General features: G+C 39.4%; 1 protein-coding gene across 10 annotated transcripts in view; it reads left to right on the top strand.

Moving 5' to 3' along the window:
• The first annotated feature begins 8294 nt into the window (after positions 1–8294).
• BTBD10 (BTB domain containing 10) overlaps positions 8295–19761 on the top strand; it is a 78097-nt gene continuing 66630 nt past the window's right edge. For 2 of the 10 annotated variants that reach the window (XM_060103452.1, XM_060103451.1), the window contains exon 1: positions 8375–8463. The gene's annotated coding sequence lies outside the window, so the exon portion shown is untranslated. Of the gene's footprint in view, positions 8498–8989; positions 9038–19761 lie in introns of all 10 variants that reach the window. The other 8 variants (XM_060103456.1, XM_060103457.1, XM_060103458.1 and 5 more) reach the window with 8 other exon arrangements.

The raw sequence follows: 19761 nt of genomic DNA, 5'->3' as shown, positions 1-19761 counted from the left end.
TGGGTAACACTGGCTTTTCATGGTTCACTGATGGTTCTTATTTAAAAGGTGACAATGGCAAATACTGTGCTGTTTAGTCTATTGCAACCCCTTTTGATACTGATGAGGCACCATCTATACGTATGACTACTTTGGCCCAACGGCCTGAATTATACACTGTTACACAGGCTTGTACTTTAGTCAAGGGCAAAACTTCTAATATTTATACTGATAGCAGATATGCTTTCAGAGTAATTCATGATTTTGGAATGTTTTACAAGCAATGTGACTTCCTTTCTTCCAGCAGATATAAAATTTTAAATGGCCCCTTTGTTCAGGAATTGTTGGATGTAATGCTTTTACCCGCCACTTTAGCTGTTATTAAGATTCCAGAGCATTCTTTTTTTTTTTTTTTTTTTTTGCGGTACTCAGGCCTCTCACTGCCGTGGCCTCTCACGTTGCGGAGCACAGGCTCCGGATGCGCAGGCTCAGCGGCCACGGGCCCAGCCGCTCCACGGCACGTGGGATCCTCCCGGACCGGGGCACGAACCCGTGTCCCCTGCATCAGCAGGCAGACTCCCAACCACTGCGCCACCAAGGAAGCCCCATTCTATTTTTTTTAAATTTATTTTGGCTGCGCTAGGTCTTAGCTGTGGCACACGGGATCTTTCAGTTGCAGCATGTGGGCTTCTTAGTAGCGGCACGTGGACTCTTAGTTGCGGCATGCATGGGAGATCTAGTTCCCCGACCAGGGATCAAACCCAGGCCCCCTGCATTGGGAGCTCGGAGTCTTACCCACTGGACTACAAGGGAAGTCCCAAGATTCCAGGCATTCTAAACTTGACTTCTGGAAGGTAAATCACCATGCTGGAATTTCCACAAGGAATGCTGCCCTTAAAGGAACCAAGAGCAATCAGACCTCTGTCATGGTCCAAAGAGATATTTCCCCAAATGATAAGTTAGAAAAACTGGTTAGAGAAGCCCAACAGTTGGCCTCAGAAAAGAAAAAACAAGGTTTAAAATTCACAATTGTTGGTTTGAAAAAAGAGAAAGCTCTGATTCAAACCAAATAACATTCTAGTCCTACCAGAAACTCTAAAAATCCCATTGCTAACCACTGTACATGCATTAAACCATTGGTCTATTCATAAAATGATAGCATTCATGAGTCAATATTGGTGGAGAAACATTAAAAAGTCACAAAATAGTGCCTACCTCACTTGTTCCACTTGTTCTAAATACAGCCCAGGAAGCCTGTTTGTACTGCTCTCAGACATTTTAAACTTCCTCATGGACCGTTTGAGTTCTGGCCAATGGGTTCCATACAACTTCCTCCATCTCATGGATATACATATGTTTTAGTCATGGTCTGTGTGTTTTCACACTGACAGACTACTGCCTGTTCTGTGTCTAAAGTCCTTTTGGATATGATTATCCTTACCTGGGGAACTCCTCTTAAACTTCATAATGATCAAGGAACCCATTTTTACTGTTCATGTACTTCGACCAGTCTGCTCTGTTTGGCTGGTTTTACAACAATTTCACTGTGTTTATCACCTTCAATCCTCTGGTTTAGTTGAAGGTACACAGCATTATTGAGTCAACTGACAAAATTTGTAGAGGCCTTCCAAATACCTTGGCCAAAAGCCTTGCTGGTGGTCCTTCTAAATCTCAGATCTACCTCTTTTGGAACTCATAAACTCTCACCCTTTGGGATAGTCAGAAGATGCCCAGTGTACTTGGCTCCTGCCTCTTTTGACCCACAAGAGATGAAAGGAAAGATACTCCAATATTGCAAAGGTCTAATTGCTTCTACTACAAATAACTATGTTTGATCAATCTTTTCACAGTGCATTCTTGGGAGAGGAAGACCTTAAGCATCCTACCCTGCAAACTGAAGATTTTGTCTATTGGAAAATGCACCTCCAGAAAGACTCTCTTCAACCTTGCTGGAAAGGCCCCTGTCAGGTACTGCAAACTAATCCTGTGCTGCCAAACTCCCGGGACTAGACTCTGAGAACATGTGACACATCTAAAGAAAACACCAAACACTGACTGGGCCTGCACATTATCTAGTGACCTGAAAGTAAAGATTTCCTGGAATTGAAGCAGACAATATCTGATGAGATAGCTTTCCAAAGATATCTGGACCAGGCCTGTTGAAAGTTTGTCTGCCAAACCGTTGATGATGACATAATGCTTCAGGTGATCTCCAATGCCTAATATCTTGATAATGTATAAACTTTAAAAGTGCCTGGGAGTTCTCTCTCTTACCCTCCTTGTTACTCAAATGATTTGACTTCAATAGGTTTCCACTCTGTGTTCTTTCCCTCTGATGTGAGACATTATACCCAGGAAAAGTCCTTCCTGGCATGAGGGACAGGGAGCTGCTGAAATGAGAAAACCTGACTCGATCAATGATACTTTCAAAGGAAGATCTTGATTAAAAGAGGGAAATGTAAAAAATTAATAAACAGAAACCTCAAGTAGTCAGGAAACCAGAAGAGGGAGCTCTCATGCCCTGCTACCAAAGTAGGACCCAACTGGAAGAAGAAAGACCTCCTCTTCTTTCCTGGCAACAACTCAGCCAATGAAAAGCCCTGGACTGTTTGTTATAGCCCTCCCAACATCCTTTTGCCTTCTATGAAAGAGTTCTTCCCTTGCTATGTGAGGACTTACATGTTGCTCTCCATGGTTGCAGACCCTGAATTGTAATTCTTTGTTTATCCCAAATAAACTTTTTTTTTGCTGGGGAAATCACTAGGTTTACTTTAGGTCAATACCTTAAACTGTGAGCCTCCTGGGTCTAGTTCAACATCATCCTGATCAAAGCCCAGTATGTAGAATTAAGTTAGGTTTTAAAATCAATTATTTGTTTTTGTAATTCTTAGATAGTTTTCTCAATCATATAAACTCCTGGTAATATCAGGAAAGCTTGGGGATGTATGATGCATCAGCTTCACCCTATATGCTCTTCTTTGGGGACAAGACATCAATCACATATCTCTTTGAAAGGACTGTGGCCAAATTGCAACATCTGTAGCATTCTTGGCACAGATTTTCATGGGTTGTACATTTTCACCTTCTCTTGAGATCCCAGGGAAAAAGGGTGGGCACAGGAGACTCCAAGGTAAGACACATTTTTCATTCTCACCAAGAACTTTTTGAGCAGTGTATTCACTAACTGAATGGACTTTTTGGCCAACTCAATATTTGTGAAGATGTATAAATGAAAACCATCAGAGGCATTGAAAAATAAAATGGCTTTCAGGTCCCAGTCCAGAAAAATCCTCACCTCTGTAAGTTTGAGTTCACGTGGAGAATAGTCCTGGTTTCTGTACTGGCAGTGACTTAATGTCTCCTCCTGAGGCTCACAACCCAGAACCCCAGACCTGAAGATACCAGGAAAGGGCAATCATGATATGCAGAATCCCTGCAAACAACCACAGCCAATTCCAGTGTTTCTCCAACTTCCATCTCCTAATAATGTCAGCCAGAGGTGAAGCAGGATGATCCCAGCACACAAGAAGCAGGGATAAATGTTTTGGCATTCTCTGGTTGTCTTGTCTGAACCTACCCATATTCAATGCTCTGCAGGTCATTAACAGAATAAGAGGAAGTCACTGGCTATAGCCAGAGCTAGAGTCATTTTCACATAGAATCTCAGCACAGACATCATCACTTAGATCTCAGTCACCAGTTTCCCCAAGGCCATGCTGGTCTGGATCCTCTGGATCTAGGAGATGTCAAGAAACTGGAGACAAGAGAAAAGACTGTCCTGATGCCTAAGGCAGGAGAAACAGAAGTTATGTTTGCAGAATGTCAAACAGGGATCTTGGAAATAGTTCAGGCAGGTGAAATGTGTTGATTCTTTTCTGAGTTTTTCTGCCATGGCCATCATTTCAATACGGCTGTTATTAGTTTTGTGCTTCTCTGGGGTGCTGCAACTTCTTAACTGGATCCTAGACTTCTCATAAAGGTATTTTGCTCTGTATATTATTGCTAAATCAGTGTTTCTGTGAGGAACCAAGGCCTAGGACTTCCTATTCCACCATCTTGCTGATGTTACTAACATAGGGCTATTTTTGAGCTCTATGTGTTTATTCTGTTATATTGATGTATTTGTTCTTGCAGTATAAAGTACACACACACACATATATCCTTCTTTATAGATCTTTATTCTACCATTCTATATTTACACTGAGTTTGTTGGGTTCTCTTCTAAAAAAATCCAGCTGCAATTTTGATTAGGATTGTATTAAAATTATGTTAATTTTAGGAAGAATTGTCATCTTTATTATATCGTCCTATTCATCAACATAGTAAGCCTTTTCACTTATTCTGACCTACTTTAAACCTTTTAAATCGAGTTTAAACATTTTCTCTAGAAAAATCTTATGTATCCCTTGTTAATTGCTAAATTCTATATGGTTTATTGTGAAAGGTATATAAATGTTTATTATATTTTTTAATTGGTTATTTTTGGTATAGAGAAACATTGTTCATTTTTCTAATTTTCTCTTATAACCAACAAACTTGCTGAACTGTCTTATTAATTCTAATAGCTTATATTTTGTTTACATTTGCTTTTCTATGTAGATGATCATATAATCTCAAATAATGACACTTTTATCTCTTTTCTCCCTGTGATTACACTTTTTTTTTCATTTCTTATAGTAGCATCTGGCACCTCAGTACCATGCTACTGAATGATGCTACTGGGTTTCCTTATCATATTCTGGACCTTAATGGAAATGTGTATGTAATTTCTCAACAAGAGAATGGTTTTTAACATATTGATGACATTCCCTTCTATAACTAGTTTTCTAAGGGTTCTTTTGAAATTATAAAAGAACTTTATAAAATGCTATTTCTCCAAAAATATGTAACTTTTCACTTTTAGTCCATTAATGTAATAAATTAAATATTTTTGCATTATATATATTATATATTATATATATATATATTGCATTATATATATTATATATATATATATATAATATTATCTGTGTGTGTGTGTGTATCTTTTTTTTTTTTTTTTTTTTTTTTGTGGTACGCGGGCCTCTCACTGTTGTGGCCTCTCCCGTTGTGGAGCACAGGCTCCGGATGCGCAGGCTCAGAGGCCATGGCTCATGGTCCCAGCCGCTCCGCAGCATGTGGGATCTTCCCAGACTGGGGCACGAACCCATGTCCCCTGCACCGGCAGGCGGACTCTCAACCACTGTGCCACCAGGGAAGCCCTGTGTGTGTATCTTAAAAATTTTTTGTCTGGTTTTGGACAAAATGTCCAAATTTACCATATTATTTACCATATTTAGTATTTTGCATTCTGTTCTTTTCACTTGCGAGATTCATCTCTATTGATGCATGTAGCTGTAGTTATTTTAATTGTGTAGTATTTCATTGTGAAGTATACTTCAGTTTATTTATGCATTTATTATTAATGGATATCTGGGTTGTTTTCAGTTTTGAGCTATTACTGACAATGAGCATTCTTTTAGATGTCTTTTACACCTGTAAGAGTTTCCTTAGGATATGCACCTAGAAATGGAATTGCATGTTCAACTTTTCTAGGAGATGCTAACCTATTTTCCACAGTGGTTGTAACAGTTTATATCTCATGCCTCCAGCAACGTATGAAAGTTCCTCTTACTCTACATTCTTGCCAATGTCAAGTATTGCAAGACTTTCAAAATTTTGCCGATATAATGGGCATCTCATTGTTCTTTTTTTTTTTTTTTTTTTTTTTTTTGCGGTATGCAGGCCTCTCACTGTTGTGGCCTCTCCCGTTGTGGAGCACAGGCTCCGGAGGCGCAGGCTCAGTGGCCATGGCTCACGGGCCCAGCCGCTCTGCGGCATGTGGGATCTTCCTGGACCGGGGCACGAACCCGTGTCCCCTGCATCAGCAGGCGGACTCTCAACCACCGCGCCACCAGGGAAGCCTGAAAGGTTAATTTTTTTAAGTGAATGACGGTGATAGCTTTATTAGATACTCTTTCTTCCTTCCTTCCTTTCTTTCTTTCTTTCTTTTCTTTCTTTCTTCCCTTCCTTCTTCCTTTCTTTCTTTCAAGAATAACAGAATAGGGCTTCCCTGGCGGTGCAGTGGTTAAGAACCTGCTGCCAACGCAGGGGACACAGGTTTGAGCCCTGGTCCGGGAAGATCCCACCTGCCACGGAGCAACTAAGCCCATGCGCCACAACTACTGAGCCTGTGCTCTAGAGCCCGTGAGCCACAACTAGTGAGCCCATGTGCCACAACTACTGAAGCCCACGTGCCTAGAGCCCATGCTCTGCAACAAGAGAAACCACCACAATGAGAAGCCCGCGCACCACAACCAAGAGCAGCCCCCACTAGCCGCAACTAGAGAAAGCTTGTGCAGCAATGAAGACCCAATAAAGCCAAAAAAAAAAAAAAAAAAAAAAGAATAACAGAATAAAATGAACTATAGGCCCCTCAAAGCAAGTTTAAATGATTTGACCAGATTCCAGCATGGAATAAAGTTTCCATACTTCATCTGAAATCTTGCACTAATTCTTCCAATGTTTCCTGGAAAATTCCTAGAACTTGGAATAGAATGTGTGAATTATGCTAAGCAGAGCACCTGACTAGCTCACAACAGAGTTTGAACTACTTTTTCTAAAATTTTTAATTTTTAAAAAAATTGAGGTATAATTGACATACATTATATTATTTTCAGGTGTACAACATGATTCAGTATTTGTTTATGACCTTTTTTTTTTCTATTGGTACGGTGAGCCAAATGTCACTATAGTATACATACACATAATAATATGAAAATAATGTCTAAAGGGAGATTGGCAGAAATCCTATAGTAGAATATCAGGGTCTCTCTTTAGGAAATGATAGCTTCTATTTTGATATAGGGAAATAATTCCTCTTTGGCAGACCTCACTAAAACTTGGACTATAGAATTACTTCTCTTGATCTTATCTTATAGAAGAAAGCTATGATAATACATAAGGCCAATGGAGTTTTTGTTATTTTGTTGCCTGAGGGTTTTCTTGAAGTTTCTCCATGAGATACACCTGTATTACAAAACTATTAGATTCTTCTTCTGTCTTAGAAACCTTCAAAGATTTCCACTTTAGCAGAATTTGGCAATGATAATAACTTGGGTATTATGACAAAAATCTGTTTCCCTTAGGTCTCTCACATGTGGTGTCCTTAGATGAGGACAAGGATGTTCACTATCCTCTATTGTGCTCAACTGCTCATCTCCTTAGCATAAACACTGGTTTGAAAAACATTTTGGTTAGCACATGTAGAAGCCAGGGAGTTTTCTCTTCCCAACTCAACAGTGATTAAAAGCTTTTCAGCAATGTTCTTTCTGGCAAAATCTGTTTTCATAGCAAATTACTCAAACCAGGTCCTCTTCCTTTTCGCTTCCTCTGCTTGCAGCCCTCCTCCCACTCTTCTCAAAACTGGGTAACTCTTACTCATCCTTCAAGATTCAGCTCAAATGTCACTCCCTGGTGGAAGCTTCCTCAACATGGCAGGCCGAGCCGGTTCCTCCCTCTCAGCTCACAGCTCGGCCTTCACCACAGTGTAACAGGATTATCTGTTTTCGGGTGGGTCTCGCCCCCAGGGTGTGAGCTTCGAGGTTGGGGACTGTGTCTTTCATATTTCTGTTTGTGTAGTCCAGCATGTGACACACAGTAGGCTCAGTAAAGTTGAGTGACTGAAACACTATGACTGGCGACCTTCTGCCACAAGGAGCAATAATATCCCATCCAGGTTACTGTCGACGTTCCACAGGGGCCCAACTGCAAGAGCTCCAGATGGCACACCGGTTCCCGCCAACCCAGCGTTTAAAAACAAACAGCTGCGGACGCTAGGAAATAGGTGGCCCTCACGAGGACCGCCTTTCCTCAACCCAGGCGGGTTAATACCCGCCAGCTGAGCCGCCAAAGGCGAGTTTGGAGTTCGCTTAGTTGAGGGAAACGCTTTCCTTGAGTAAACTCAGCGTCCTTGAGGTATTCTCCAACTCTGGGCTGGAGACGCTGTCCGCTTTTTTCTAACGGTGACAGGAAGTCAAGGAAAAACGTGAGATTCAAAGATTTGTGGGGTAACTCTGCTCGCAGCCGCTCAGATTCGAGACTCGCGGTTGATCCCGATTTGACGTCTGTCAGGACCCGCGCCTTACATTCTGCGTCGCCTGCCCCCAGGCTCAACGCCCACCCCATGCAGCCACTCCCCCAACCGCCCGCCCTCTCCGCGCCCCGCCCAACTCCTGCGCGGTGAGCCGCCATTCTCGCGATAACTCAGCTAATCTCGCCTTTTCGAACCGCGGGATCTCGCGAGAAGCAGCCTAGGAGCCGGCCTGTAATCTGCCGGGGCGGCTCTTGTAGCCGCGGCTGCCGCAGCGTCCGCCGCCTCAGACACCTCAGGAGGGATCCAGTTGTGGGGGAAGCGGAGGTGTCGCTGGCCCCAGCCTGTGCCTGGACACTCAAGGAGGACTACAGGTTCGAGGGTGACTGGACTCAGCTGGAGAACTCGGTGGGGGCGGCGCTGGAGGCTGGGCTTTTGTGGGGGCGGAGGGCGAGTTTGGGCTTGAAAGCCGGACTGCTCTGGTGGTGGTCTGGACGTCCCGGACCCTGCTTGGGGACCGTGGGTGAGGTTCTGGGCTCTGGCCGCTGGCGCCCAGTTCGGAGAGGCAAGGAAGGGAGTTGGGTTTCGGGGGTGCTGTTTTTGGGTTGGGAGTTCTGAGGCCTTTCCCCAGAGATGAAGGCGATACCCTCAACCCTCATTACCAGGGCAGAGGAACAGTTGTGCGCCGCCCCTTTTCTGTCATCCTGGGTTAACGCCGCGAGGTCCTGAGGAGGGTGCATCACAATAGGAGCTAAGGTGGCCCGAGTCTCGCTTTGGGTGAAGAGGAGTGAGACCCTAATAAGGTGTTGCGTGGTTTTATGCTGTAATGGTATCACGTGCGGTAACGCTTTGTTTTCCCCAAACTTGCACAGAAAAGCTGCTTATTTTTTTCTTTTTCAGATTCAAGTCTCCTCACACCCTTTATCCTCGGGAATGGGGTGCAGGGAGGTGAGACATCACTAAGTAATTTGTTAGTGTGGGCGCAATGTGACCATCACTGGACTTCACAGATTTCCTACTAATCTTTCTCCTCAGTATATTGAGTTCATGATGAGAAGTCACTAGTCCAGACATGCTAAAGATAGAGCATCACTCGCTTGTCGTTTTATGCACTTAGCATATAAAATTTACTTAAATGTTTTTTAATCTTTAAGAGTCTTCATGCTTTTTATTTAAATTAAAAATATCAGAGAAAAATCACAGTGTATTGATTTTCTTTGGCCAACTGGGTACACCCCCCCTACAATTTGATCAAGACTTTAGAGAGGCAGTTAGATGAATTTTGAATGAAATAGATTGTAGAAATTAGTATAAGAGATATAATAAGGAGTGCAACTATACCGGCCAAAAAAGTTTCTGTACTGGAGAGCCCGTCCAGGACTGAAGCCCAAGCCTTGAAAATGAGGACTCCAGTTGTCATTAGAATACAAAGCGGAAAGCAGTAGAAAATACTTGGGAGAGGATTTGATGGTGGATAAAGACTGTTAAAAAAGTGTGAGGAGAATTATTTTTGAAGGTGTAAATGTGTTTTATAAATTTCCTAACATTTCTCACAGTTTATGACCTAACTGCTATTGTTACACATAAAAAAGTGGGAAGGGAGGTTCTGAAGCACGGAGTATGGCAAGGAACCATGGAGTCAGGAAAGCTTTCAGTGTCTTGACAATGTTTTTGAGATTTCACCTTTTTTTTTCCCCAAAAAAAACTTTCAGATGGGCTTTTTACATTCTGTATGTCACCCTTCCACCAGTCTGAATTTTTTTCTTTCTCAACCTTTCTTCTAAGCCTTGTGAAAATTTTTTATTATTAACTATGAAGTTACAAACCAGTATGTCCTGCTTTGTGGCTTTTTACATTAGGTGACTTAGCGAAGTGTTGAAGTGATCTGGAAGATATTCTGCACCTTTCAAATGAATAGCAAACTCACATGCCTCCAGATACTAGGCATATGAAAATAAAAATGAGTGAAATACACTAAAGAGTTTATGCCTCATCTAAGAGGGATATCCAATTCTCACGTTCACCTGATCAGTGCCATAATGAATATGGGCCCAGTCTTCAGCCTTCTCAAGAGAACACAGGAAATCTAAATTTTTGCTTGCAGTTCTCCTGACTTTAAAATTATTGACAACTACTTGAAACAGTTAAAAATAACTTCATGTGGCCCAAGCTAAACCCAAACCTGTCAGTAATTGTATCCTGCTCTCCAGGTTTAGACCTGTGTTATGAGTAAGAATTAATAAATTTTACAACTGGAAAAAAAAAGATTTAAAGTATGCCAATTAGTTTGGAATTTCAAACCTGGGAGTACTTGGGGGAAAATGTCAACTCTAATTGAAAACAGCTGAGTTTAATAGGCAAGTTTAATAGCCTTTACATATGGTAGGGCAGATTGAACTGATACTTAGTAATATTTTAACTGTGGAAATAACTGAAGAAAAACCCTCTCAGTATGTATGGTTTAATAACAGGGTTCTGAGCAAAGCAAAGGTATCTTGTAAGGGAATTGATTTATTGAGAAGCCCTTTATTGTTATTTGTGATTAATATGTAAAATAAATCTAGGAGACCCTCTATTGACTCATCTGTGGTTTTGAATGTTTATTGTTTGCTGTACCATCCCACTTTGTCTTCCCAGTCATTGACTTTTATTGGAAGCAATATTGATTCCTTGGATTTTATTCCGTGGCCGATGGGGTAGGGGGGAGGGGCATCGAGAGGGGAAGAAATGGGAAGGGGAAAGTGTGAGGTGAAGCAAGCACTCATGTGCTTCTCTTTTACATTGTCCATTACAAGATTGATTTGAGTTAGCTAGTTTTTCTTGTAAGAAGAATAGGTACTTTGATTGATTAAACACAGTGCCTTATACATAGGAGAGCTTAATGGTATTTGTGGAATTGAACCCCGTGGATTAAACCACATTTATCCATTAGTGGGAAGTACTTTAATCACATAATCTGATTCATACTTAGTTGGGCTGCGGGGAATGGGAGTTTAGAGGTCAGTCCTAGGAAAGAAGTGAATCTTAGGTTTATAGAGGGCAAGGTGAAGGTCTTCGATGGGAGTAAGGGTGAGAAAGGAGGCTAGGTGAGGGAGAGAGTTTGAAAAAGGAAGATAGAAATGGTCAAGTACCACTTAGTCTACCGTGCAATTTTACAAAGAGCTCTGCTTTTTACAACTAAATTTATCATAACTTATGCAAAGACTACATAGAATATTGTTTTTTTAAAAATATATTGGAGTATAATTGCTTCACAATACTGTGTTAGTTTCTGTTGTACAACAAAGCGAATCAGCCACATGCATACACATGTCCCCGTATCTCCTCCCTCTTGAGGCTTCCTCCCATCCTCCCTATCCCACCCCTAGGTCATGGCAAAGCACCGAGCCGATCTCCCTGTGCTATGCTGCTGCTTCTCACCAGCCAACTATTTTACATTCGGTAGTGTATATATGTCGTTGCTACTCTCACTTTGCCTCAGCTTCCCCCTCCCACCCCATGTCCTCAAGTCCATCCTCTGTGATCCTCTATGTCTACCTCTTTATTCCTGCCCTGCAACTAGGTTCATCAGTACCTTGGTTTTTTTTTTTTTTTTTTTTTTAGATTCCATATATATGCGTTGCATACGGTATTTGTTTTTCTCTTTCTGACTTCACTCTGTATGGCAGACTCTAGGTCTGTCCACCTCACTACAAATAACTCAGTTTCATTCCTTTTTATGGCTGAGTAATATTCCATTGTATATATGCACCACATCTTTATCCATTCATCTGTTGACCCACCTCCTAGAGTAACGGAAATAGAATATTGTTTTTTAATCAGGACTACTTTGAGAGTTTGCAAACTTAGTTTTCTTTCTTTTAGCCCAGTCTTCTTAGGTCAAGTTAGTCTAATACCTCTTCACCCAATCCCTGCCTCTCTCTGGTGTGGGAAGTGAAACAGGAGAAGATGTGTATTCTGTGAGGTGTTCCTCTTTGAGAGTTTTAAAAACATCCTGAAGAATCTATTATGTATTTTTGGAGATTATGTTTGTTGAAGGAAGAACCATCATTTTCCTCTCCCCATGTTTCTACATGACTTGTAAAGTAAGGAAGTTCTCTTGGAAGTAGCTTTCCCCCTTCTTTCAACTCCTTGGGTGAGATGCCCTCTCAAGGAAGGATTAGGTGAGGACTGGAGAAGGAGTTGAGTATGCTTTTGCTCAGTGACATCTGGTTCTGTTTTTAGAGCTCTCAATTCTTAGGACATAACATAACGTTCTCTACTTCCCTGTAGGGTGGATTTATCTGAGCAGCCTGGACCCTATGAGGGAGAAGGAAATGAAACGTATACAGTTCTAAGTTTAATTTACAATTGAAGTTAATAGGTAGCTTTTTTGGTCACTGATTTCAGCTATATTTTTATCTTTGTCTGACTCCTTTGTTTGTTTCTTTGTTGGTTATAAACCCACAGTAAGGGAGAAGGATGCTTATTAATGGAAGAGGAACTATTTTGAAATCTTGTCTCCTCTTGGATAGAATGTTTATTAGGTTTAAGCTAATCTTGCATTTCCCTACTATGGCTTGCTCTGGTTTACTTTGGCATCTTGAAACCGAGAACTGCCTTATTAAGCAGGTAGCAATCTAGAGCTCAGAGATGGAAGGTAAGCAATCAGAATTCAAAGAGATGCTCTTTGGGAGAGGATTAAGAGGTTGGTAAATGTTCAGTGTAGGCAGTGAGAATACAATGAGCTAAAATACTTGAAATAGTAGAAACTTGACATTAAAGAGGAAAGATTTTATGTGGAATATGTGACCTTATGTCACAGAAGATTTCTGAAGATTTGTAAGAGGCTAAAAGGTATCTGTGCCAATAAAAGCATCTTTTTAAATCCTAATTAATAGTTTAATTATATTTTTCTTTAAAAAATGTAAGATATCTGATAACATGGTACTTATTTTTATCTTTGTAGTTGAAATGAATGGTCTATTAGTACTTTTGGTCATGAACTGAAATTAACATTTGTTATTTGGTTGAGGGTGAGAGTCTGTCATAGTGAAGTACTAATTGAAGTACTTGATTAGAAACTATGAATAACACTTTTCTAAGGTCATTTAACATTGTAATCATACTTTTCTTTTCATTGTAATCATACTTGGAATACCTTATTTGGGATCACTTAGATCTGTGTTTAAAGCTGACTGTTAGCTCCATGACATAAGTTACTTAACTACTCTGAGCTGTTGTTGGCTCACATGAGAAATGGAGATAGAACACAATTGTCAGGAGTTTAAGAATGAAATGAAATAAAATATACACAAGTGCTATGTAAATAGTAAAGTGAATATAACTTGTTAGCACTTTGTACTGTGTTTATGCTCAAAATAGCATACTGTCTGGTGATCTTAAGACACATCAGGGGAATTTACATTTACATCTACCTGTCTCATTTGTAGGGAACAAATTCAAATGGCTATTTGCAGCCTTGACAATATGACTCTTCCACTGGAAATTACAGAAGCTTTTTCTTTTTCTTTCTTCTAGTCCACAATGAACAGTAGGAATCTCTTTCTTGCTTTTCATGTTGGCATTGACTATCCATTGACATATCTGGTATTCTAAGTAATCTTTTAAAAATTGAAATATAGTTGTACAATATTATGTTAATTTCAGGTATACTACATAGTGATTTGACATTTGCATATATTGTGAAATGACAATGATAAGTCCATTAACTATCTGTCCCGATAAAACTTACTGTATAATAGTACTGATCATATCCCTGTGCTGTTTATTATGTCCCTGTGGCTTGTTTCATAACTGGAGGATTGTACCTCTTAATCCCCTTCACCTATTTCAACCCCCCACCTGTCTCCCCTCTGGATACCACCTGTTTGTTCTCTGTATCTGTGAGTCTGTTTTCATTTTGTTTTTTAGATTCCACATATAAGTGAGATCATATGATATTTGACTTATTTCATATAGCGTAATATCCTCTAGATCCATCCATGTTGTTGCAAATGGCAAGGTTTCTTTCTTTTTTTTTTTTTTAATGGCTGAAAAATATTCCGCTGTATTTATATACCACATCTTCTTTATCCATTCGTCTATTGATGGGCACTTAGGTTGCTTCCATACCTTGGCTATTGTAAATAATGCTTCAATGAACATAGGGTGCACATATTTTTTCAAATTGGTATTTTTGTCTTCTTCAGGTAAATACCCAGAAGTTAAATTGCTGGATCATATGGCAGTTCTATTTTTAATTTTTTGAGATAGCTCTATACTGTTTTCCCTTCTGGCTGTACCAGTTTACATTTCCACCAACAACGCACGAGGGTTCCCTTTTCTCCATCCTTGCCAATACTTGTTATTTATTGTTTTGTTGATGATAGCCATTCTGACAGGTGTGAGGTGGTATCTCATTGTGGTTTTAATATGATTAGTGATCTTTTCATGTGTCTGTTGGCCAGCTGTATGTCTTCTTTGGGAAGATGTCTAGGTCCTCTGCCTATTTTTTAATTGGGTGGTTTGTTTTTTTGATGTTGAGTTGTATGAATTCTTTGTATATTTTGAATATTAACCCATTGTTGGATATGTTGTTTACAGATGTCTTCTCCCATTCAGTAGGCACCTTTTCAGTTTGTTGATAGTTTCCTTTGCTTTACAAAAGCTTTTTAGTTTGATGTAGTCATATTTGTTTATTTTTCTTTAGTTTCTCTTGCCTGAGGAGCAGATCCAAAAGAATATTGCTAAGACTTATGTCAGAGAGATTACTGCCTATGTTTCTTCTAGGAGTTTTATAGTTTCAGGTCTTACATTTAAGTCTTTATTCCATTTTGAGTTTGCTTTTATATATGCTATGAGAAATTAGTACACTTTTTTTTTTTTTTTTTTTTTGCGGTATGCGGGCCTCTCACTGTTGTGGTCTCTCCCGTTGCGGAGCACAGGCTCCGGACGCGCAGGCTCAGCAGCCATGGCTCACGGGCCCAGCCGCTCCGTGGCATGTGGGATCTTCCCGGACCGGGGCATGAACCCATGTCTCCTGCATCAGCAGGCGGACTCTCAACCACTGTGCCACCAGGGAAGCCCAATTAGTACACTTTGATTGTCTGTATGTAGCTGTCCTGTTCTCCCAACACCATTTATTGAAGAGGCTTTTACTCATTGTATATTTTTGCCTCATTTGTTGTAGATTAATTGACCATATAAGTGTGAGTCCATTTCTGGGTTCTATATTCTGTTTATTGATCTGTGTGTCTGTTTTGATTTGCAGTGTAGTTTGAAATCAGGGTGCATGATATTCCAGCTTTGTTCTTCTTTCTGAAGATTGTTGGCTCTTTGGGATCTTTCGTTTCCATGCAAATTTTAGAATTATTAATTCTAGTTCTGTGAAAAATGCCATTGGTATTTTGATTTAGACTGCCTTGGGTAATATGGTCATTTTAACAATATTAATTCTTCTATGAGCATGGTAAATCTTTCCGTTCGTTTGTGTTGTCTTCAGTTTTCTTCATCAATGTCTTATAGTTTTCTGGGTCCAGGTCTCTTATCTCCTTAGATGTATTCTTAGTTATTTTATTCTGTTTGATGCAGTTGTTAATGAGATTGTTTTCTTAATATCTTTTTCTGATAGTTTATTGTTAGTGTATAGAAATGCACCAGATTTCTGTATACTGATTTTGTATCTTGCAACTTTACTGAATTTATTAGATTAGCGGTTTTTAGTAATGTGTTTAGGATTTTCTATACTTAGTAACATGTCACCTGTAAACTGGGACAGTTTTATTTCTTCCTTTCTAATTTGGATTCCTTTTAATTCTTGTGTGGTTGCTATGGCTAGGATTGCAAACACTATTTTGAATAAAAGTGCGAGAGTGGGCATCCTTGTCTTGTTCCTGATTTTAGATGAAGTGCTTTCAGCTTTTCACTGTTGAGTATGGTGTTGACTGTGGTTTTGTAATATATGACCTTTAATATGTTGAGGTATGTTCCCTCTATACCCACTTTGTTGAGAATTGTTATCATAAATGGATTTGAAATTTGTCACAGGCTTTTTCTGCATCTATTGAGATGATAATATGATTTTTATTCTTCAGCTTGTTACTGTGGTGTATCACTTTGATTTGCGTTTATTGAAAAATCCTTGCATCCCTGGGATAAATCCCACTTGATCATGGTATATGATCCTTTTTATGTATTGTTGAATTCAGTTTGCTCATGTTTTGTTGATTTTTGCATCTGTGTTCATCAGCGATACTGGCATGTAATTTACTTTGTGGTATCTTTGCATGGTTTTGGTATCAGGGTGATACTGGCCTTGTACAATGAGTTAAGAAGCATTCCTCCCTCTTCAATTTTTTTGTAATAGTTTAGGAAGGATGAGTGTTAACTCTTCTTTAAATGTTTTGTAGACTCCACCTGTAAAGCTGTCTGGTCCTGGACTTTTGTTTGTTGGGAGTTTTTGTTTTTTTTAATTGATTCAGTTTCATTACTGGTAATTGGTCTGTTCATTTTTTTTTATTTCTTCCTGATTCATTTTTGGGAGATTTTTATGTTTCTAGGAATTTATCCATTTCTTCTAGATTGTCCAGTTTATTGGCATATATTTGTTCTTAGTAATCTTTTATGATCCTTAGTGTTTCTGTGGTGTCGTTTCTGATTTTATTTCTTTCATTTCTGATTTTATTTATTTGGGCCCTCTCTTACTTGATGAGTCTGGTTAAAAGTTTATTAGCTTTGTTTATCTTTTCAAAGAACTCATAATTTCATTCGTGTTTACTTTTTTAAAATTTTTAATTTTTTTAGTCTCTATTTCATTTACTTCTGCTCTGATATTTATGATTTCTTTCCTTCTACTAATTTCGGGTTTGTTCTGCTTTTTCTAGTTCCTTTAGGTGTAAGGTTGTTTATTTGAGAGTTTTCTTGTTTCCTGAGGTAAGCTTGTTTCACTACAAGCTTCTTTCATAGAACTGCTTTTGATGTGTCCCAGAGATGTGGATTGTTGTATTTCCATTTGCATTTGTTTCCAGGTATTTTTTGATTTCCTCAGTAAACCATTGGTTGTTTAGTAGCATGTTTTTTTAGCCTCCACATGTTTGTGTCTTTTGTAGTCTTTTTCTTATAGTTTGTTTCTAGTCTCATACTGTTTCCAGAAAAGATACTTAATATAATTTCAGTATTCTTAAATTTACTGAGGCTTGTTCTGTGGCCTAGCTTCTGATATGTCCATTTGCGCTAAAAAGAGTGTGTATTCTGCTGGTTTTGGATGAAATGTTCTATACATATCTATTAAATCCATCTGGTCTAATGTGTTATTTAAGGCCAATGTTCCCTTACTGATTTTCTGTCTGGATGATCTGTCCATTGATGTAAGTGAGGTGTGACAGTTTGCTACTGTTATTGTATTAGTGTCAGTTTCTCCGTTTATGTTTGTTAATATTTCTTTTATGTATTTAGATGCTCCTATGTTGGGTGCATATACATTTACAATTGTTATATCCTCTTGTTGGCTTGATCTGTTTATCATTATATAATGTCCTTCTTTTACTCTTGTTACAGTCTTTGTTTTAAAGTCTATTTTGTCTGATGTAAGTATTGATACTCCAGCTTTCTTTTCCTTGCCACTTGCATGGAATACCTTTTTCCATCCCCTCAATATCAGTCTGTATATAACTTTAAATCTGAAGTGAGTCTCTTGGAGGAAGCATATATATGGTTTTTTCTTTTTTTAAAAAAAAATGTTCAGCCACTGTCTTTTGATTGGAACATTTAGTCCATTTATGTTAATTACTGATAGGTATATACTTTTTCCATTTTAATTCTTTGCTGGTTGCTTTTGTAATTCTTTTTAGTTCTTCTCTTCTTTTGCTTTCTTCCCTTGTGATTTGATGACTGTCTTTAGTGTTATGTTTGAATTTTATTTTTGTGTGTGTGTATGTATCTACTATAGGTTTTTGGTTTGTGGTTACCATGAGGTTAACAAATAGCTATATGCACTGCATGCATACGCGCGCACACACACACACGTATGTGATTGTTTTTAGTTGATAGATCTCTTAATTTTGAACAGATTCTAACCACCCTAAGTTTTTACCCCCTGCACATTTAATATTTTTCACATCATATTTAAAATCTTTTTGTTGTGTCTTATTATGGATATATATTATTACTTTTGTCTTTAGCCTTCCTATTAGCTTTATAATGGTTGATCTGTTACCTTTACTGTACATTTGCCTCTACAAGTGATATTTTTCCTTTCATAATTTTCATGTTTCTAGTGGTGGCCTTTTCTGTTTAGAGAAGTTCTTTCAACATTTCTTGTATAGCCGGTTTAGTGATGCTGACCTCATTTAGGTTTTGCTGGTCTGTAAAAGTCTGTTTCTGCTTCAAATCTGAATGATAACCTTGCTGGATAGAGTATTCTTGGTTCTAGGTTTTTTTCTTTCATCACTTTGAATATATCAGGCCACTCCCTTCTGGCCTGCAGCTTCTTCTGAAAAGCCGATAGTCTTTTCAGAGTTCCTTGTATGTAACGTTGGCTTTTCTTTCACTGCCTTTAAGATTCTCTATCTTTAACTTTTGCCATTTTAATTATAATTTGTTTTAGTGTGGACATCTTTGGGTTCATCTTGTTTGGGACTTTCTGTGCTTCCTGAGCCTGAATGTCTTTTCCTTTCCTAGGTTAGGGAAATTTTCAGCTGTTATGTCTTCAAGTAAGTTCTCTGCCCCCTTTCTCTCCCTCTTCTCCTTCTGGGACCCCTATAATGTTAGTATGCTTTATGTTGGCCCAGAGGTCTCTTAAACTATCCTTATTTTTTAAAATTCTCTTTTGTTTTTTTCTCTTCAGCATGGGTGATTTCTAGTACTGTCTTCCAGATTGCTGATCTGTTCTGCTGTATGATCTAATGTACTGTTGATTTCTTGTAGTGTATTTTTTATTTCACTTTATTGTATCTGTTTGGTCCTTCTTTGTATTTTCCAGCTATCTGTTTGGTTCTTCTTTGTATTTTCCAGCTATTTCCAGCTTCTCACCATGTTCATTCATTCTTCTCCTGAGTTTGTTGAGTATCTTTATGATCACTACCTACCTTGAACTCTTTATCAGGTAGATTGTCTTCACTTCATTTAGTTCTTTTTCTGAGGCTATACGTCTTGTTTATTCATTTGGAATATATTCCTCTATCTCCTCATTTGGCCAAATCGCTGTATTTCTTTTGGTGTATTAGGTAGGCTGCTTATGTTTCCTGATCTTGAAGTGGCCTCATGTAGGAGATGTCCTGTGGGGCCCAGCAGCACACTCCACTCTGGTCACCAGAGCTGTATGCTCTAGAGGTCCCTCTTATGTAGGCTGCATGAACCTTTATGTTGTGCTGGGGCTGAGTACTGTGTGCTGGTAGGCAGGGCTGTCCACTGTCCAGTTAGCTGTGCCTTATGTGGTGGCTGCAAGCCTCCTGGAGGGCAGGGTAGGCTTCTTGTGTGGCTCTCTACAGGGCCTGGTGGGCACAGGGCTGGTGCTGGCTCATTGGAGGGTTGTGTTGGGTCCCTGGCACTAATCGGCTAGAGGGAGAATTCCAAAATGGAGCTTGTCTGTACTGGTATTATCATGGTAGAACAAGCTCCACAAAATGGCTGTTGCCATCATTTCCTCCCCCAAGCGGTGTCCCATTTACCTCCTACCTCTCTGGGAGGCTCTC

The sequence above is a fragment of the Mesoplodon densirostris genome, chromosome 7 (genome assembly GCF_025265405.1).
Source record: "Mesoplodon densirostris isolate mMesDen1 chromosome 7, mMesDen1 primary haplotype, whole genome shotgun sequence".
Taxonomy (NCBI): Eukaryota; Metazoa; Chordata; class Mammalia; order Artiodactyla; family Ziphiidae; genus Mesoplodon; species Mesoplodon densirostris.
The sequence above is the reverse complement of the archived record's forward strand: the minus strand, read 5'-3'. Positions and strand labels throughout refer to the sequence as shown.